This window comes from Puma concolor, chromosome B1 (genome assembly GCF_028749965.1).
Source record: "Puma concolor isolate L17-30 chromosome B1, mPumCon1.1.hap2, whole genome shotgun sequence".
Lineage (NCBI taxonomy): Eukaryota > Metazoa > Chordata > Mammalia > Carnivora > Felidae > Puma > Puma concolor.
Window position 1 is genome coordinate 34,966,522 of NC_141670.1, and position 20,937 is coordinate 34,987,458.

The window sequence follows — 20,937 nt, forward strand, 5'->3', positions numbered from 1 at the left end:
TTCATTTGTTTCAAGGTATTTTCTGACTTCTTTGATTTCTTCAATGACCCACTGGTTGTTTAGTAACACCCCTCTCTTTCTTTCCCTCTCAGATCCTATTAGCCATGTGGATATTTGGCCTCTTAAAGAGTATCACTTATAGCTATGGTGACAATATAGTTTATCATCCAAATTAGATGATTTTTGAGAGTGAAAAGGGGGCACCATTAACAACTACACCAGGACAGAAAATATAAACTGAAACTGTCTTGGGAAAACGAGGACATATGATCACCCTGTGTATGGCCAGCCCCTGCTTTCCATCCCCAAACCTTGGTCAACCTGTGGCCCTCTTCTAAGGGAAGACTCTCCATGTCTCCACCTGCTGGAACAGTACTCATTTCTCAGCTCAGACAGCTCTGCTTTCATAAAACCTTATCTGACCCGGAAGAAGTGAGCTGAACCCTGTCACTTTCATGCTTTCTTCATCACTCTTGCTACCTCTCACTTTTAATGTTTATTTATTTTTGACAGAGAGAGAGAGAGAGACAGAGTATGAGCTGGGGAGGGGCAGAGAGAGAGGGAGACACAGAATCCGAAATAGGCTCCAGGCTCTGAGCTGTCAGCACAGAGCCCAACGCGGGGCTCGAACTCACAGACCGCGAGATCATGACCTGAGCCAAAGTCGGATGCTCAACCGACTGAGCCACCCAGGTGCCCGTCGCTACCTCCCACTTTGCATCGTAGTTCTAGTAGCCATGTCTTAGGTTTCCCCCTACAGTCTAAGTTCTTGAGGATGTAAATTGACTAGGCAATCAATATTTGTTAAAGGAGTAAGGGTTTCTTTCAAAAACGTTCCATATTCTTACATAACATGAAAATATTGCAGACACTCATGGTCTCCAGGAAATTAAAGCACATCCTTCACTTCACATGAGCATAGCTCTGAACACAGTTTGTGAAGAAGAGGAAAAAAAAGTGGCATTTCCTTTTCTTCCAAAGGACATGTCACAAATGCTAAATTAGGTCACTACTTTCCAGGAACATGAAGTTACAAAGCCCAGGAACTGGAAGAGATCAAGAATGGGATGTAGGCCGTAAATCTCATCTCACGGGTAACAAAAGAGATCCAAAAGGTAAAGCAGCTTGTCCCAGGACACAAAAGTGGTTAATGGCAGAACTGGGATCCAAACCCGGGTGTTTCATCCAGTATTCTTTTACTCCACACCTTTGAAATAAACCCTGAGGCTGATAAGATTTACTGCTGCCATTAGTCATATCTCAGACGCCTGTTCTGTAGAAATCAATTGTCATCAGTCCTCCACTCTGGTCAGGTTTGTCTGACACAGCACATTAGCACATGGCCACGTTTGCCAAATTCCACACGTGAGTTTTATGCTGAGCTCTGTACCTCCTGAATAAGAGATCGTGATCCTCTGGACAGTATAGTTACCATTTTCAAACACCTCGAGTAGACTACTGAGCATAGAAGAGGTGGTCTTTAAGGGAATATAGGAGATACAGAAAGCATGTGCTTTGGAGACAGATCAGAATTAATTAAATCGATACCTGCTGCTTCCAAGAATTGTCCTGGAGCAAAGCAGCCCCTTTGCAAATTGGAGCACCAGCATTGTGATTTTTACTTTGAGTTTCATATTTGTTTTCTCTCTCCATAGTATCCTGTTATGCACGGCATGTCTCTCCTGACCTCTAATCACACGTGCGTCTCAGGGGTGGACCTCAGTTTCAGCTGCTGTTGGAGAACACTTGCAGACCAATTGTGAACTTACAGGTGAAAAATACACAAAGGGGCACCTGGGTGGCTCAGCTGGCTGAGTGGTTGAGCATCTGACTCTTGGTTTCAGATCAGGTCATGATCTCACGGTTCGTAGGTTCTAGCCGCAGGTCATGCTCTGTGCTGACAGTGGGGAGCCTGCTTGGGATTCTCTCTCTCTCCCTTTCCTCTCTGCCCCTCTCCTCCTCATGCTCTAAGTAAGTAAGTAAGTAAATAAATAAATAAATAAGACACACAAAAGTGCCCTAGTCACTAGTGAACAAAGCAGGGGCTGGGTTAGTACTCGAAGTCTCTCAGATCAAGAAGTGTTAACCAAGGATAACCACTGGATTTTCCATCTCCACAGTCCCCTTCAGGAATGGAGAGTAGAGGGAAAGGGCCCAGTGAGGGCCTCGGAGAACAACCAGTCTGAACCCCTCAGCGATCATCTTGGGAGGGGGAGTACCAATATCCGAGGCTCCCAACTTGGTCATGCTTAGAATAACCTGGAAGGTGTGTTTTCCCTAAATTAAAGCTCCGGACTATGGGAAAATCCCACCGCACATAAACGGTGAAGTGTTTCATTTCGCTTTGTTAATTAGTAGTTAATTAACTAATTTGTTAATTAGTAGTAAAAATATGAAACTCTACTAATTAATTCACTTGATATGAGAAAGACATCCTTCTCAAGTTAGCCCAAATGTAATTCGCAAAATCTGTCTGGGCCGCAGTAAGCCATGTAACAGTTTTTCCCAAGAAATCTGCCTACCCAGGACAGGTTATCAAAAACCAGACTATTTGGTCAACATAATCAGAAAGAGTAATTTCAGTCTGGTTTTTAAAACTAACTAAACCAATACAACCAATTTGGAAAACTGTCTGACAGCATCTTCTAAAGCTGAACATACATACACATAACCTTTGACCCAGCAATTCTACTCCTAATATATACCCAGCAGAAATGTATACTTTGAGTACCAAAACATACAAAATGTGCATGTACCAAAATGCTCATGGCAGCACAATTCGCCACACAGCCCCCAAATGGAAACAACTCAGATGTCCATCAACAGCAGAATGGACAAATCAGCTCTAGTGTGTTCACACAATGGAATGTTGGGCAGTGGTAAGAATGGATGAGGTCTAACTCGAATGCCTCATTCTTAGAGAAAACAATCCAAACCAGCCCCCAATCACTTTGTAAAAAGTTTATAGCACCCGTTGCTCTGTCAGATTATCTTGTTTATTTATTTTCTCTCTGCCTTCCCACTATCTCCCTTCTCTCTCTCTCTGTCTCTGTCTCTCTCTAACACACACACACACACACACACACACACACACACACACACACACTGTAAGCTTCAGGAGAACAGACACCGGTGTCACATCTTCACAGTTGCATTCCCAGTGCTTATGACTGGCACAGAGTCAGCTATGATATGAATGGTGTGAATGAATAAATAAAATGTCACTTCTTCCAGGAAGCCTTCCCTGACCCTGACAGCCCACACATACCTCTCTCCACTGAACTTTCCTGGGATTTGTTTGCCACACCACCCACATGACATTTATCCTTTACTACCTTGCACTGTGCTTTGCTTCAGTACACACCTTAGTCCCCTTCTAAAGTCCCTGGAGAGCAGAATTTCTGGCTTATACTCTTTTATATACCCATAAACTAGCCCACAGGAGGCTCCAAACACCCTGCTCGTAACAGGAGAGCAATAAACATGTGCTCAATCTATTGAAGAGGAAGCAGGGCATAGTAGAAAAGGTGAACTTAGAAGTCAGAAGTCCCGACTAGCACTTATTACCTAGCTGTACGTCCTTGGAAAAATTACTTAGCATGTCTGAGTCTAGATTCTCAATTATAAAATGGGCACAGGAATTCCTACATCATAGGATCAAAACAGAAGTTATATAAAGTAGTATGTGTGTGCATGGGTGTGTGTGTGTGTGTGTGTGTGTGTGTGTGTGTGTGTGTGTGTGTATTCAAAAATGTCAGTTCTCCTTCAATGTTTGATAAAAGTTTGTCATCTCTTACTGTAACCGTGGACATATTTCATACAATGCTTATGTTTACCAAAGATCTCCTGTCTCTTAGGCAGCAGCTGATTCTGCTTTTTAAGTATTTTCTTCCCCCACCCCCACTAAAATGCAAGTGTATAAAATTTTCATCAGAGTGTTTTTTGATGAATGCAAGTGCATAATAAAATTGGGGCATGAACACAACTTGCTAAATTTAATAGGCTTCATTTCATCATAATACTAAACTGGACCAATTCAAATTCTCACCATTGCTTTCCCACCCACAAAAGTGACTTCAAGAGCAAAGCAGTCTCCCGGAACTCATTAACTTGGTGCAAGCAAGGCATGTTTTACTGCAGCACATTTGAAAAGGTAGAAACCCTCCCATCATCTGCTCTGTGACAGCAGCATGCTCACTTAGCCCCTGTTGTGTCTCCATTCCCAGAGGTTGGTGGCCAAGTCATAGTAAACAATGGCAACTTGTGTCACTCTGGAGAACTTTCCGGCAGTTTTACGCATCTTATCTCATTTGATTCTTAGGGCTGTTATTAGGGGGTCAGATGGAGAAGTACGGGCCGTGTAAGATTATCGTGTGGTCGGGTTGATCTGCAGCTGTCCCCCAAGGATTGGTTAAATGGGGCCTGTATCAGCAACAAGGGAGGTGTGACACAGGACTCTGACCTTGACCGGGTTCAATTCAACTATTTTTTAAAGTCAGCTACTAGAAAAAGTCATGGAATACAACAGACTTATCAACCTCTTAGAAGACATAATACCGGGGGAATGGCTTCCCGGAATGCTAAAAGTCAAGGTTGTTTTTAAAATCTCTAAAAACGTAAAATGCTGCACTTCAATCCTAAACAGGATGGGTATGCTGAACAGGATAGAGCACCCCTGAACTGCTGAATCTTCACTCTGTAGTTGTCTGTGAACTTGGCACAAGCTCCAGTTTCTAGGGCGTTTTCCCTGGCACGCTCCATTTGGATAGCCTACACTTGTCCTTCCAGCCCCCCCTTTAGATGTCACCTCCTCTGGGAAGCCATCCTGATCCCACACCTTCACCTCTAGTTGCTCAGGCTGAAACCCAGGAGTCATCCCAAAGTCCTCCCTGTCATTTATCTAGAAAACCCTGTCTATCAAGAATCATGCCAGCCTACCTCCCAACAGACAACATAGTTGTATTTATCACTTATTAATGCATAATGTGACTTTTGTTACTTATAGTTTTATTATTATGCTTTTGTCTGTCTCCCTCCAATATCACATATGCTTTTTAAGAGAAAAGACTTTTTTTTTGGTCCACTGATCATTCTCAAAGTCTACGATAGTACCTAACACATGACAAGAACCTAATAAGTATTTATTTTTAATAAATGAATGAATGAATGAATGAATGAATGAATGAAGGTGAGTTAGGTGCCCCACTTTTGTGCTCCTATATCACCCTGTAATTTTCTCATCATGAGGCTTGATATGCTGTGGGGCAACTGGGATTTATTTCCACTTAAAAAATATATCTTTTAATTATACGTTTGCCCATGAATAAATTCTAGTTGTCATGTAATGGTTTACTTGTCCGACCATTTCACTAGACTACAAACCACAAAAAGCCCATAGCTGGTCTGCCTGGCTGACTGCTGTGCCCCCAGCTCCGGGCATAGTGCCCTGTGCAGAGAAATAGTACATTTATGGAGTGTCAGGCACACTTCGAATGTTTTACATGCACTAATTCACTCAATGAGTACAACAACCCAATGAGGTGGGTTCGATTTTTACTATTTCACAGATAAGGAAACTGAGGCTCCGAGAAATCAAGAAACACGAATGATGGCATCTATGAAGTCTGGCTCTGGAGCTCAAGCTCCAGATGACTGCCCTGAATTGCCTCACCTTTACAAGGTACCCAATAAAACCTGTTCAATAAATGAATCAAGGAAATATGGCTGACCAAAAAAAAAAAAAAAAAAAAAGGCAATGTGCTGCTTGGCTGTGTTAGTAAAGGGTCGAGATAAGAGAGGTTGTAGTCCTGGAATACAGTTCAGCTCAGGTGAGTTGAGGATAATTCCTGTTTGGAAGCAGATCACTAAATTGAAGTGGGTCTAAAGACCCACACCACAATGGCAAAGCATCTGAAAATTATGAAAGAGCCAGAGACTGCTTAGCTTTTGAGGAATTGGCAGTGAGGATTCAGGACCTCTCTTCAAATCCAGGGATTCCTGCAGTGCCTGGGTGGCTCAGTTAGTTAGTAATCCGACTTCGGCTCAGGTCATGATCTCGTGGTCTGTGAGTTCGAGCCCTGCATCGGGCTCTGTGCTGATAGCTTGGAGCCTGGAGCCTGTTTCGGATTCTGTGTCTCCCTGTCTGTCTGACCCTCCCCCTGTTCGTGCTCTGTCTCTCTCTGTCTCAAAAATAAACAAACGTTAAAAAAAAAAAAAAATCCAGGGATTCCTGTGGGCCACTCTCAGGCTGTGGGCCCCAAGGGCAGAGCTGGACAGGTGGGTGGAAGTCACAGAAAGGCAGGTTTTCGCTCGCTCTGTGGAGGAATTGGTAGGAAACATTCAAACCCTGAGGGCCCACCAGCAGGTGAATGGATAAACAAAATGTGGTCCACACATACAAAGGAATATTATTCAGCCTTGAAAAGGAAGGGAATTCTGACACAGGCCACAACACGGGTAAACCTTGAAGACATTACGGTAAGTGAAATAAGCCAGTCACAAAGGACAAAAGGATTCCCGTCATTCGAGATATCTCCGGTAGTCAAAAACCACACGGACCAGAAGAACAGTGGTTACCAGGGCCCAAGGGGACAGGAGCCAGAGGAGTTATCGTCTAAAGAGCACAGAGTTTCCATTTGGGATGATGAGAAATTCTGGAGACAGACAGTGGGAAGGCTGCACAACACAGTGAATATACTTACCGCACTTAAGTGTACTTAATGGTTACTTTGATGTTCTATAAATTTTACCACAACAAAAACAATTAAACTAAAAAACTAACAAGGAGACAGCGAGACATTGAGCCTCCACCACTGGCGGTGAATAAGCAGCGGCTAGCTATCAGGGAAAATATAGGGGCATTTTTAAAAATGTTTATTTATTTATTTATTTATTTATTTATTTATTTATTAATAGATGAAATTTATTGTCAAGTTGGTTTCCATACAACACCCAGTGCTCATCCCAAAAGATGCCCTCTTCAATGCCCATCATCTACCCTCCCCTCCCTCCCACCCCCCCATCAACCCTCAGTTCGTTCTCAGTTAAATGTTGATTTATTTTTGGGAGAGAGAGAGAGCGCACATGCATGGGGAAGGAGCAGAAAGAGAGGGAGACAGAGGATCCAAAGCAGGCTCTGCACTGAAGCCCGATGCGGGCCTTGAACTCATTAACCATGAGATCGTGACCTGAGCCGAAGCTGGACACTCAACCAACAGAGCCGCCCAGGCACCCCAAGGGGCTTTCTTGAGTTTGGGTGGGAGTGGGACTGGAGAGCCCTTACAATCCCTCGGTCCTTCAGTTCTTGTCTGTTTGCTTTAACATTTATGGGGCACTTGCTGTGCACGGATTAGCTTATGGATGCTACACCACTCCGTAAGGCATGACTACCGTAGTCTGCACCTTACAAGTGAGGAAACTGAGGCCAAGAGACCTCCAGTCACTTGCTCAAGGCTTCCCATGTGCTAAGCATAAGGAAGAAGGGCAGGAATTCCAGAGCCGGCACGTGCTACAGCACATTGACTGCACCACGCGTAGGAGGAAACCTAGAGGGTTTCATGACTTTTCATGCTATCTCAGGCTCTTCCAGTGACTCCATGCCACCTCGCGCTCTTTCCTGCTCTGCCCTGGACCTCAAATGCCCGACATGGGCATCCCCAGTCAGTCACAGAGGGCACGAAGCTGCCCGCAGGAAGGCACAACCTCGAACGGATTCTGAGGGTGTTGCTATGGCCAGGATGTCTTATGACAGACAGAAAGCCTGGACCGGCATTGGCTGTACCATTATTGCCCTTGAAGGGTCAGTTTTCCTGGGAAATGAGCAAGTGACCTTCTTATTTCCCTCCCAATTTCTCATGCCACAACTTCCACGTTCCCTTACTTGAAAGCTGATTGTAAATGAGGGTTTGAGAACAAAAGCTCTTGCGTAGACTCAAAGCCCATTTTAATTTTATGAGCGTTGTGCTTTATACTTGTTACAGTCTTTAAATGCTTTGAAGCAGTGTCTAGACCAGCAGGGCCCAATAAAAATGCAACGCATGCCGCATATGTAATTTCAAATTTTCTGGTAGCCACATTAAGAATGTAAAAAGAGGAGGGGCGCCTGGGTGGCTCAGTCGGTTGAGCGTCCAACTTCGGATCCGGTCATGATCTGGTGGCTCACGAGTTCAAGCGCTGCGTCTGTGCTGACAGCTCAGAGCCTGGAGCCTGTTTCAGAAACCGTGTCTCCTTCTCTCTCTGCCCCTCTCCTGCTCATATTCTGACGGTCTCTCAAAAAACAATAAACATTAAAAAAATTTAAAAAACAGGGTCGCCTGGGTGGCTCAGTCAGTTAAGCGTCTGACTCTTTGATTTCGGCTGCGGTCATGATCTCACAGTTGTGAGATCGAGCCCCGCTGGGTGTGGAGCCTGCTGAAGAGTCTCTTCCACTCTGCCCCTCCCCGCAAAAACTTAAAAAATCTAATCTTGAAAAAAAAATTAAAAAGAGAATGTAAAAAGAAACAGGTGAAACTAATGTTCATAATATGTTTTATTCATCTCAGTTTATCCAAAATCATTATTGATGAGATATTTGACATTCTTTCTCATATTGTCTTTGAAATCGCTGTATGTTTTATCCTCCAAGCACATCTCGATTCAGGCTAGGCGCCTTTCAAGTGCTTAACAGCTACATGGAGCTGGTGATGACCATTGAGCAGTACAGGTCTAGGCTCTGCTTTTCAAGGGGTTTGATGGTGAAGAGGAAAGAAGGCGTGTTTTAAGGGGAGCTGGACCTACTGAGAGTGTTACTTATTACATAATTCGTGATCACGTATGTTGACTGTGGGGGAGAGAGAAAGAAACTTAACGTGGAAGCAAAACATCATGGTGCCTCATCCAGGAAAATGCTGCGTGAAACTGGGAATGGAGGAGAGAGCTCAAGGGGCAGTGGGATCAAGGCCGGAAGACAGGGGCAAGCTTTGAGGTTGTTGCTGGTTGGGTTCTTCTGTGATTACTTAAAACCGTTTCAGGGGGGCGCCTGGGTGGCGCAGTCGGTTAAGCGTCCGACTTCAGCCAGGTCACGATCTCGCGGTCCGGGAGTTCGAGCCCCGCGTCGGGCTCTGGGCTGATGGCTCGGAGCCTGGAGCCTGTTTCCGATTCTGTGTCTCCCTCTCTCTCTGCCCCTCCCCCGTTCATGCTCTGTCTCTCTCTGTCCCAAAAATAAATAAACGTTGAAAAAAAAAAATTAAAAAAAAAAAAAACAAAACCGTTTCAGGGGTCCCTGCGTGGCTCAGTCGGTTAAGCGTCCAACTCTTGATTTCCATTCAGGTCTTGATCTCGGTTCGTGGGATTGAGGCCCGCCTCGGCTCTGCACTGAGAGCACGGAGCCTGCTTGGGATTCATTCTCTCTCCCTCTCTCTTTCCGTCTCTCCCTCTGCCCTACTCTCGCTCTCTCGTCTCTCTCAAAATGAACATTAAAATCATTTTACTCTTTTTATGATCCCTAAGTGTCACCCTTATTCCCTTCCCACCACCCCCTGCTGCTGTTGATTTATCCAGTTGCCACTGTTGTGATATCACAAATGCAGAGCTGAGACTCAAGTCCCTACTCTGCCCCAGGTGCCAGGGCTCTGCTGTGGCACTTGGAACCAATCAGCATTTCCCACCCCCTTCAGTCTCCTCCCTTCTAAAAGGAGCTGGTTGGACTATTCAAGAATTCATTCAGCCAGTCAGTCAACAAGTATCCAATAAGTCAACAAGTACCCAATAAGTGCTGATCACTGATCACTATTCTAGGTGCTTTCTGATCATTGCTTCCTTTTTTTTTTTTTTTTTAATGCTTATTTATTTTTAAGAGAGAAAGCACAAGCAGGGGAGGGGCAGAGAGAGAGAGGGAGACACAGAATCCGAAGCAGGCTCCAGGCTCTGGGCTGTCAGCACAGAGCCCCACATGGGGCTCGAACTCACAAACTGTGAGATCATGACCTGAGCCAAAGTCGGACGCTTAACCGACTGAGCCACCCAGGCGCCCCCAGCTTCCTTCTGACTCTAGTTTTTTGTGCCCCGTGATTTTTGGGTGCTGCTTTGTCTGTCACCATGAGGTAGATTTCACAGCCCGAAAATGTCCATTCCCAAGTGACAGCGGAGACTCCTCAGGCTGGTCAGACAGTCCCCAGAGAAAGGGAGAGAAAGTGGCAGAGAAGGGGGGGGGGAATGGTCCCTAACAGGGTGGGTCAAATCTGTGCCCACTACACTCTTCCACTCTGAGCCCCTACTGAGAGGGATTTCCTCAGCATCAGTGGCCTCCTTAGCTGACATTGGAGGTTCTCACCAACATCCACCTAAGCCCTTGGTACTATACAGCACAGCACTGAGAGGGTCAGGGAGAAGGTAAAACAAAACTCCCTAACCTGATCTATCTAGAAGCCTGATTTATGGCGGCCGTCAGTACCTGGGAGCTTGGTGATCCTCAAGGCTTTGGCAATGAGGGACAGTTCGCTTTCTTCTGAGTGCTAAACTTGAAAATCTACACACAATACACCGGAGGTGTGCGGTCATTTGAAAGAGAGAAGAGGTTGCTCGGGTCTATAAAATCTGACTGATCCATTGGTTGAAAATAGCAATATTCCAATTAAAGAAAAAAAGGGGGCCCCTGGGTGGCTCAGTCGGTTAAACATCAGACTCTCGATTTTTGGCTCAGTGCTGAGTGTGGACCCTGCTTGGAATCGCCCCCCACCCCCGTGCCCAAAACGCTCTCTCTCTTTCTCTGTCTCTCTGCCCCTCCCCAACTCAGGCTCGTGCTTTCTCCCTCTCTCAAAAATAAATAAATAAACTTGAAAAAAAAAAAAAGAAAAAGGAATGGACCTTGAGGCCATTATGCTCAGTGAAGTGAGTCAGACACAGGAAGACAAATCCTGTGTGATCTCACTTATAAGCAGAATTCACAGAAAAAGAGACTCGATTTGTGGTTCCCAGAGGCCAGGGTAGGGGGTGGGGAGATTGGAGGAAGATGGTCTGAAGGTACAGGCTTGCAGTTATGAGAGAAATAAGTACTCAGGCTGTCGTACGCAGCACGATGGCCATAATGACCGCCGCGTGGTCTATTTGAAAGTTGCTAGTAGAGTAAATCCCAAATGGAAGACACACATTATTTGTAACTACGTGAAATGATGGTTGTTAACTTCTTGTGGTAAACGTTTCATCATATATGTTTGCCAGTCGCTATCTGTATGCCCTAAACTTATACGAGGCCGCGTATCAGTGATAACTCAATAAAGCTAAGGGGGAAAGGAATGGGTTAATCAGAAAGGGTTGTTAAAGTCTAGAAGTAAAAGCAGACTCACAGATGGAAACGTCAGCGGCACTTGTCTGGACAGAGATGAAGAAAAGAAAGAGGGAACAACCTTCAGTGTCCCATCCTTTGCCAGCCTCTCTGATGCCAGGACCCGCAGGGCCGTGAATGACGACGGCACACCGGTATTTCTGCCTTTGGTGGGATGGTTCTTTAAAGGCCTGAAACCTATTATGAGGTCAAAAAATGTCTGATTCATCTAAATGCCCTGGTTCTGGCTCTGTGCTCAGCAGGTCACCATCCGGGTCATCTTTGGGTTTCCACAGGGATTGCCTACGGAGTTGGAACGTGCAAGGCCCCCGTGCATTTATTTCTCAGTGTGTAAATTCACGGGTGACCTGGCATCCTCATTCCACACATTAATCTCGAGTGTTTGATAAATATAGAAACACCTGAGGAGTCAGAGTACCCTTGGGGCACCAACAAAAGCGGGTTTCTGAGCCTGGGATTCTGTGGCCCACACCCTGGACTGTGCAGTCAGTCACCACCACCTTAGTGAGTATCACCCAGCAGGAAGTGGCCGTGGCTTATGCATTTGACACATCATCTTTGGACACCTTCTTAGTGCTAGGCATGAACGGAGTGTTGGGGACACCGGACCCCTGCGCTCTTAGAGCCTCTGGCATATTTTCTACCACAGCTCTCAGAGAAGTTAAAACCAACAGCCCTTCCTACCTTTTCTCAAGCCAAAACGCTAACTTTCAAAAAATATAATATAAATGCAGACTGCAGGAAACTTCTGCAGGCCTGTCCTGTCCTGCCACACCCTTAGGTACTGCTGACATGAGGTTTGTCTTTTAATGAGTGGTTTCCCCTCATGGGCCCCTTCTTGAAACCTGGCTCTGTCTTTGCTGCGTGCTACCTGGACGGGCAAGCAGGAGAGAGCAGCCAAGGCTGTCTGGAGTCGGGGGGTGGGGTGGGGAAGGGTGGGGAGAGACCTGCTGGGAGACAGACAAGGAGCAGTCAGGTGTATGGGCACCCAAGGAAAATCTTCCCTAAGGTTCAAGCCATTACAGAGTACCCAGGGACCCAGCTGGGTCCCACAGCCTTTCTGCGTGATTGTGTCTGGAAGTGTAGGAACAGCAGGGAAGTTGTACACGGTGCCCTTGGTGGGCCCTCAGTGGAAGCTGCTGGCCTGCCCATCACTTCTTCGCATTCCATTTTCAACCTCCCAAGGGGCTCCTACAGGGGAGATCTCAGCTGTATTTATCGCCCGTGGACCTGCCAGGTCCTTTTTGGTTGATTAGGAGAGGTTTGGGTTCAGCCCATCAGAAACCATCTGCTGTCAGGCCAGAGACACATGTGTGAAGCCAGATGTCTCCGAGAGGTGGTGGGTATGCTAAGATAAGCCGGGGGGACCTGCCAAGGCAGGCACACCCGTCCCAGGACCCGGGAGAAGAAAGGCTCTTAAACGCGCCACATGAGGTCTGTGTGTTTCCCGAGTTGCTTTGATTGTTCAGAACATTCCACTGCGTGATTGTGGCTTAAAGGACACAAAGCTAACTGTCACACATGGTGGCTAATTGAGGGCACGGCTTTGTCCAGTGACCACTAGCAGTCTGTGTCCTTTTTGTGTTCTCTCGGAGGCCATTTATAAATGGTAGCTACTCTACATAGATCATTTAGAAGCAACACTTCAAGGTGTTGTTGAAACAAAGCAGGACTGCCTAGGAATCGCTTGGTGCTACCATGCAGATTCCCAGGTCCCACTCTCGGAGATTCTGAATTCAGTGGGTCTCAGGTAGGACCCAGGAATCTCTCAGCAACTCTCCTCTCTACACCCACCATCTCTCCTGTGCCCTCATTTATACACGGGGTGATGTGGACAAGAAATCTCAGAGGACTCCACTTTGAGAAAGTCTGTGAAAAAGACACCGGGCTCATAAAGTGAAGGCCTGGATGTAGGAGTAGCTGTATAACCTTGCAGAAGTCCCTTCACCTCTCTGTGCCTCCACTGCTGTCTGTAGAATGAGGGAACTGATCTTTCGGGTCCTTTCCAGGGCCAATATTCCACAAATTTAAGCATGCTCACCGTGGCCTCCCAAGGCTGTGGGTGTTCCAAAGCTGGAATGGGCAACCCTCAGGCTGAGCTTTACCCTGAAGAGGACCGGTGAGCAAACCACAGAGCTTTGTCCCGACTTCCCACTCGGGATTACACCTTTGAGGATACTCCCCTGAACACAATACTCCCCCCAAACACCATCCCCTTCCTCCTCGCGTAATTCTGAGCATGTCCACAGGCATGATTTATTTTCACCTTTCGGGAAGCTAGACTTGAGGCAGGGCAACAGGTGAAGCTCCACTTGGATTGAATGAAGATTGAGGCACAGAGAGAGGAAGAAGCCGGGAGACCCTGGCGGCCCGTCTGTCCCAGGCTCCCATGCCTTGTCCCGGGGCCATCATCCTCAGCATACACGCACAGTGCAACCACACTGGCAAACGGCAAGGGCCAGAAATGAACATCACAGCCCCCGGATGCGACTTGGGAACAGGCCGTCTCCTTGTGGTAGGATTTCTGTGAGTTTCCGTGGCACGGACACATCGCAGGGGCAACGTGCACAGCCCTGCGCTCTTCTGAGTGACAGCACTCCTGAAAGGCACCGGGCACTTTCTCTTACGTGGTTTTATTAGATCTGCTCACCACCAGTGCAGTTAACATCTAATGAGCCATAACTGCCTGCACTCAGAGGGTCGGGATCTAGTGGTGAGTCACCAGCCCTCTGGGTCACAGCAGCATGAAGAAGAAAGAGCAAAGCGCAGAGACCCACACGTTAAGAAAGGTCTCGATCTGTGATACTTGAGCGTGGCAGCCCTGCTTTATGTTCTCTCACCTTCCCCCTGCCGATTTTGCCCAAAGGAGGCCTGAGATTATAGTTCTGCCCCCGCACCACCTCCCAGCACCCAGTTTTCTCGGCTGCTTCAGGTTGTTTCTGACAAAGACGTCATTAATGATCACTTGCTGTATCTTGGGAAATTCTTGCACCAACCACAGACTCTTACAGCAGATGCTGTGTGACTCCGGTTTCGGTCTCAGTGTAGGGCTTTTTAGACATTTCATCTTTTGGCCTCTCATTTCTGTGGCAAGAACCCTGTGCCAATAGCAAAACCTTTGCCCTTGATGGAGATCACCCTGGCAATGAGTGACGCTGTTCTTTTCTCTCCACCTATCCCACCTTCCAGACTTGAAGCCATCACTTGAGAACACCACTGAAAACCAGAAGGAAGTAAAAAACAAAACAAGATAAAATAAAATAAAACTAAAATTAATTTCAGTTAAAAAGATGGCATAAAGTCGGTGCATTCTTTTATTTTAGGGAATCCTCTTAGCGTGAGCCTCTTAGGCTGATTATTTTACAAAGAACTCCAAGAAGTTAACTCCTAAACTCATGGTAGATTAGAAGGAAAGAGGGTGCTATAGACAGAAAACTGACAGGGTAACTCACAGCAGTCTTGGGAAATGGCAACACTGGGAAAGCTATAACTAGATGTTCTGTGTTCTATTTAAAAAGGCAGAGAAGGGGCGCCTGGGTGGCTCAGTCGGTTAAGCGTCTGACTTTGGCTCAGGTCATGATCTCGCGATTCATGAGTTCGAGCCCTGCATCGGGCTCTGTGCTGACAGCTCAGAGCCTGGAGCCTGTTTCAGATTCTGTGTCTCCCTCTCTCTGACCCTCCCCTGTTCATGCTCTGTCTCTCTCTGTCTCAAAAATAAATAAAAACATTAAAAAAAAAATTTAAATTACAATGTAACTCATTACAATACAAAAAAAAAATGTAAAAGACATTAAAAGGATATGCCCTCAGCCATCTGAGAAAACTCACTCCCAGAAAGTAGCTATGTTTAACTGTAGTTAAATATTTATTGTCAGTAAGTTGTAAGTCAGGTCCTTGCAGTGTGCTGGGTAACAGAACATTGGTGATTAGAATGCAAGAGCCATTTGCCTAGAATCTCTTGAACCAGGCTTGGCTAAATGAATCCTAGAACCTTTTGCTATACTTCCAAACTTTGGGATTTTTCTAATTTTGTGATAAAACCTGCCATCCTTCCCAAACACAGTGCTGTGTGTCTAAGTCTGGGGGAGGAGGTTTATATTTAAAGGTAACCTGGGGCGCCTGGGTGGCTCAGTCAGTTAAGCGTCCGACTTCGGCTCAGGTCATGATCTCACAGTCCATGAGTTCGAGGCCCACATCGGGGTCTGTGCTGACAGCTCAGAGCCTGGAGCCTGCTTCGGATTCTGTGTCTCCCTCTCTCTCTGCCCCTCCCCCGCTCACACTCTGTCTGTCTGTCTCTTTCACAAATAAACATTAAAAAATTAAAAAAAAAAATACAGGTAACCTAAAACTAACTTTTTAAGAATTTTTGAAACTTTCATCAATCTTTGAAAAAAATAACTGTATTTGGGGTGCCTGGCTGGCTCAGTTGGTAGAGCATGTGACTCTTGACCTCGGGGTTGTGAGTTTGAGCCCCATGTTGGATATAGAGATTACTTAAATTTTTTTTGTAAAAATAAAAAATGACTGTATTCTTATAACAAATGTGATACATCAACATTGTGGAAATTTTAGAAAATACAGATAAGAAAAAAAAAGAAGTAAAAATCACTTATAGTTTCATTCTAAGAGTTAGGACTGCAAACATGAATCCTTCCAATCTTTTAATTTAATTTAATTTAATCTTTATTTTTTTTGAGAGAGAGGGGGGAGGCACAGAGGGAAAGGGAAAAAGAGGGGATCATAAGAAGTCTTCATGCCCAGCTAGGAGCCTGAAGCATGGCTCGATCTCACAACTGTGAGATCATGACCTGAGCTGAAATCAGGAGTCTGTCATTTAACTGACTGAGCCACCCAGGCACCCACCCCCCAATCTTTTATTTTTAATCGAACAAGAGATACATAAATGCAGGCATCTTTTAAAGAAAACCAGACTATCATATATTAAACCAAATCATCCATTGACCACATCTCATAATCCCAGGCCCTTCTCTCTATCTAAGTGACCAGCCACTTTTGGGATTTTTGTGTGTTTCCTTCCAGAGTTTTATAATTATATATAACATATTTTGTGGATTATTTTTACATAAGAGGCATCATACTGTGCAACTTAGCAATCATCTATTGCAACTTATCAATGTTTTGGAAATCTAACCGCGTTAATTTATGAACCAAACTAATTTCTTTCAACTGCTGAGTGGTATTCCATTGTATGGATATATCATATTTAATCATCCTCTCCGCTTTTAGTGGACCCTTAGGATTGTTAACAATTTTTCACTACCTCAAACAATGTTGCAATAAATGTCTTATATATTTTTTCCCACGTCTCTCTATTTTAAATTTCTACAAGGGGAAATTCTGGATCTGAGACTATGCCCACGTTGCCTCCAAAGTGGCTGTGGGTCATATGAAGTGTCTCAGCAGTCTCAGTGACGCTTTGGCCTCCAGACCTGTCAATGTGGCCAGTTGTAGTAGGCGTAAACCACTGTCTCTTCACTGTTTTAATTAGTATTTGCCTGACAAAAACTGTTTGAGTGTCTTATAGGTTTGTAGCTATTCATATTTCCTCTTACGTGAATTGTGTATTCATATCCTTTGCTCATCTTTCTAAAGGTTGGGTTTTTTTTTTTTTTAATATATCTGTTATACGCATTCTTTGTTGCATGTATTGCAAATTTTCTCAGCCTCTGGCTTGCCTTTAATATTGTTTGGGGTATCTTTTGTTATATATTGGAGCTTTGAACAACTCAGGGCTTAGGAGTGAGGACTTCCTCCGTCCCCAGTAGAAAATCTGCATATAGTCTGAATCCCCCAAAACTTAACTACTGATACATAGCCTGTGGGTGACCAGAAGTCTTGCTGATAATGTAAACAGCTGATTTTACGTTTTATTGTTACTACATTCTTACAATAAAGTAAGCTACAGAGAAGAGAGAAAATGTTAGGAAAAATCACAAGAATAAGAAAATACAGGGCCACCTGGGTGGCTCAGTCAGTAAAGCATCCAACTCTTGATTTCAGCTCAGGTCATGATCTCACGGTTCATGAGATCAAGCATGGCATTGGGCTCTGTGCTGACAGCACAAAGCCTGCTTGGGTCTCCCTCTCTCTCTCTCTCTCTCTCTCTTTTTCTCGGCTCCTTCCCTTCGCTCATGCTGTCTTTCTCTCTCTCAAAATAAATAAACATTAAAAAAAAAAAGAAAAAGAAAATACACATATAGTGCTGTACTGTAAGACATCATGTATGAGGGGACCCATGCCGTTCAAATCTGTGTTGTTTAGGGGCCAAGTGCACAGTTCTTTTTCTCGTTTACAAGTTAGGTAACATTTACTCAAGAACTCAAGTTGTTTAGCGTTTTACTGTTTGAGTTTTGCTTTCCATGGCCTCTTCAAGGTCTCCCTTTTCCTTGGAGTGTAATGATATTTCCCCTTACTTGTTTCCCCTACTACTTTAAAACTTTCGTTTCGAGGGTTTAGGTTTTTTTTTAAATTTTTTTTTTCCAACGTTTTTATTTATTTATGGGACAGAGAGAGACAGAGCATGAATGGGGGAGGGGCAGAGAGAGAGGGAGACACAGAATCGGAAACAGGCTCCAGGCTCCGAGCCATCAGCCCAGAGCCTGATGCGGGGCTCAAACTCCCGGACCGCGAGATCGTGACCTGGCTGAAGTCGGACGCTTAACCGACTGCGCCACCCAGGCACCCCTTGAGGGTTTAGGTTTTTTTTTTTTTTTAATTTTTTTTTCAACGTTTTATTTATTTTTGGGACAGAGAGAGACACAGAATGAACGGGGGAGGGGCAGAGAGAGAGGGAGACACAGAATCAGAAACAGGCTCCAGGCTCTGAGCCATCAGCCCGGAGCCCGATGCGGGGCTCGAACTCACGGACCGCGAGATCGTGACCTGGCTGAAGTCGGACGCTTAACCGACTGCGCCACCCAGGCGCCCCGAGGGTTTAGGTTTTTAATTCATCTAGAGTATAATTTTGTGCATCATCTAAGGTAGAGACTTGCTTTCATTTATTTTGTCTACATATAAATACTGATTTGATACCATTCATTAAATAGTTTACTCTTCCCCAGCGACTTGAAGTGTTGTATCATACACCAACTTGCTGCATTGTTCCTAGATTCTTTTCTGAATCATGTTTTATTGACCTAGTTCTATTCGAGTCTTACCGAAAAATGATACTGATTTACTTGCTCTGCCGCGTGTATGTTTGATTTACGCCCTGCCTTTTTTTTTTACAACCTACTTTTGTCGTACAGCCTGCTTTTTTTACAAAAAAAAAAAATGGCAACAGGAGAATGGATAAGTTCTGATAATCATACCGTGGAATAGTATATAGCAATTTATAGAAACTAAAGCTATACATATCAACATGGATACATTTCCCAAATATGTTGAATTAAAAAAAAAACAACAAGTAAAAAACAGGTTTCCACACAAATACCATAGAGCATATCATTTATAGAAAGCTCAAAAATGTGTGAAAGGACACTTGATATCGTTTAGGAGTACATATGTAACAAAAACAGGAAATTCATGGAAATGATGGAAACCGAAATCAAGATTAAAGGTGCATCTACCACAAAGCTTGTGAAGGTTAAGCCCCTCACTTGCATGGACTCCTTTTGAAGTCCCGTAGTGAAATTTTATTTCATAATTTTGTGCTTTTTTTTTTTTTTTTTTTTTTTTCTTTAAGAGGCTGGCCTTTCCCAAATCGTGTTAGCTTCAAGCCTATCCTCGGAGTAGGGGAGGGAAGGGGAAGGAGGCAGGAAGGGGAGGGGAGGGAGGAGGAAACAGAGTCTCTCCCAAAAGCCTGCTGGCTCCTGGGCGCCTGCCGTTCTGCCACCACCCGGCTGGCTTTGGGGCCCATGGGCCTGGAGGCGTATTTACTGTAAACCAGGTGGTAATTGGATGGGATCTGATGTGCTGTTCAGTGCCTTGCGCAGGGCTCCAGGCCTGGAGACACCTAGCAGCAGCCAGCTGACAGCCAACAGTTCCCAGGAGTCCTGCCCGCTGCCACACCTCACGGATGGGTCCATTTCTTCCAGAGAGAAGCTCTCCAGGCCAGAGGCTGCTTGCTTGAGGCTGTGTCCCGGAGGACGATTTGAGACCCCAAAGCACCCTCGAGCTGCAATTCTGCGCCAGGGCTTGAAGCTTCCAGACTAAGTCTTGCTTCTTGTTCAATTAAAAAAACAAACCGGGGCGCCTGGGTGGCTCAGTCGGTTAAGCGTCCGATTTCAGCCCGGGTCATGATCTCGCGGTGAGTTCAAACCCCGCGTTGGGCTCTGTGCTGACAGCTCGGAGCCTGGAGCCTGCTTCAGATTCTGTGTCTCCCTCTCTTTCTGCCCCTCCCCTACTCCTGCTCTGTCTGTCCCTGTCTCAGAAATAAATAAACATTAAAAAAAGTTTTTTTTTAAAAACCGACTAGAACAAAATAAATTTACGGCAATAACGGCAACAGAAATACACACTCTGGACATCTTTCCACATGGTGAAATACTCTTCAACAACATCTTTCATGGCTACATAGGACATGTCGCTTATTATTAGATCACTTATTGTTAGATGTTTAGATCATTTCCAGTTTCTGCTCAGGGTTGGAACAAATGTTCCTACAGCTCACCCCTGGTGTACAGCCTTAATTATGTCTTCAGAAAAAACTCCCATAACTACACTCCCTTGGCCAAGAGTCTGATTATTTTCAAGGCTTTTGAGATACAGTGCCAACTAGACTTCCAAAAATGTTGCATCAGTTCACCCACACGTCAGGATAGGAGAGTTTCCTTGGCAAATTGAAACCAATGCTAATTATTTACCTTAAAAAAATTGTTCAGGGCACCTGGGTGGCTCAGTTGGCTGAGTGTCAGACTTTGGCTCAGGTCACGATCTCACAGTTGGGTTCGTGAGTTCAAGCCCCACCTCGGCTCGCTGTGTCAGCATAGAGGCCATTCCAGATCTTCTGTCTCCCTCTCTCTGCCCTTCCCTCTCTTGCACTCTCTCAAAAAAAAAAAAAAAAATTGTTGTTCATTGGACAGACAAAAAATGGAACCTCATAGCTTTAATTCGCCATCAGTTACTAGGCTCAATTGCCTTATGACCATTAGATACTGTTTCTTCTGGGTTGATTGACTATTAGGTCATGTGCTTTGTTCTGTCTTCTATTAGGGCACTCCCCTTTTTCTTACTGATTACAGAGAGCTTCTTATTTATTATGATATTGACTCTTTTTCATGTGTGTTTTTAACTCTTTTCTGTTCCGTCATTTGCCTTTAGATTTTCTTATTCTAAGTTTTCTGACATGGGTATTTTTAATTAAATATATTAATTTTCTACTTCAGATTCTATCTTTAGTTTCGTTGTGTTTTTTTTTGTAAGAAAGTCTTTCCCCCCAAATTATGTAAATGTTCACCTATATTTTCCCCCAGTGCTTCCCTAGCTTTATTTGGGGAATTTTTCCTAGTCTGAAGGATGAGATGGGACTCTCTTTTTCCTCCCAAAGAGTTAATCATTTCATTAATAAGTCCTCTTTTTCTTACTGATTTTAAATGGGACTTTAATTATATACCGAATTGAGTCTTTTTCTGGACTGTCTTCTGTTTTAATTGATA

The 20,937-nt window shown here is 44.8% G+C and overlaps 1 long non-coding RNA gene across 1 annotated transcript; it reads left to right on the plus strand.

Moving 5' to 3' along the window:
• The first annotated feature begins 78 nt into the window (after positions 1 to 78).
• Positions 79 to 19,771, plus strand: LOC147581564 (uncharacterized). The gene is made up of 3 exons (XR_015250034.1): positions 79 to 1,771; positions 5,568 to 5,680; positions 19,378 to 19,771. It is a non-coding gene; the product is annotated as an uncharacterized LOC147581564 (long non-coding RNA).
• Positions 19,772 to 20,937: the final 1,166 nt, after the last annotated feature.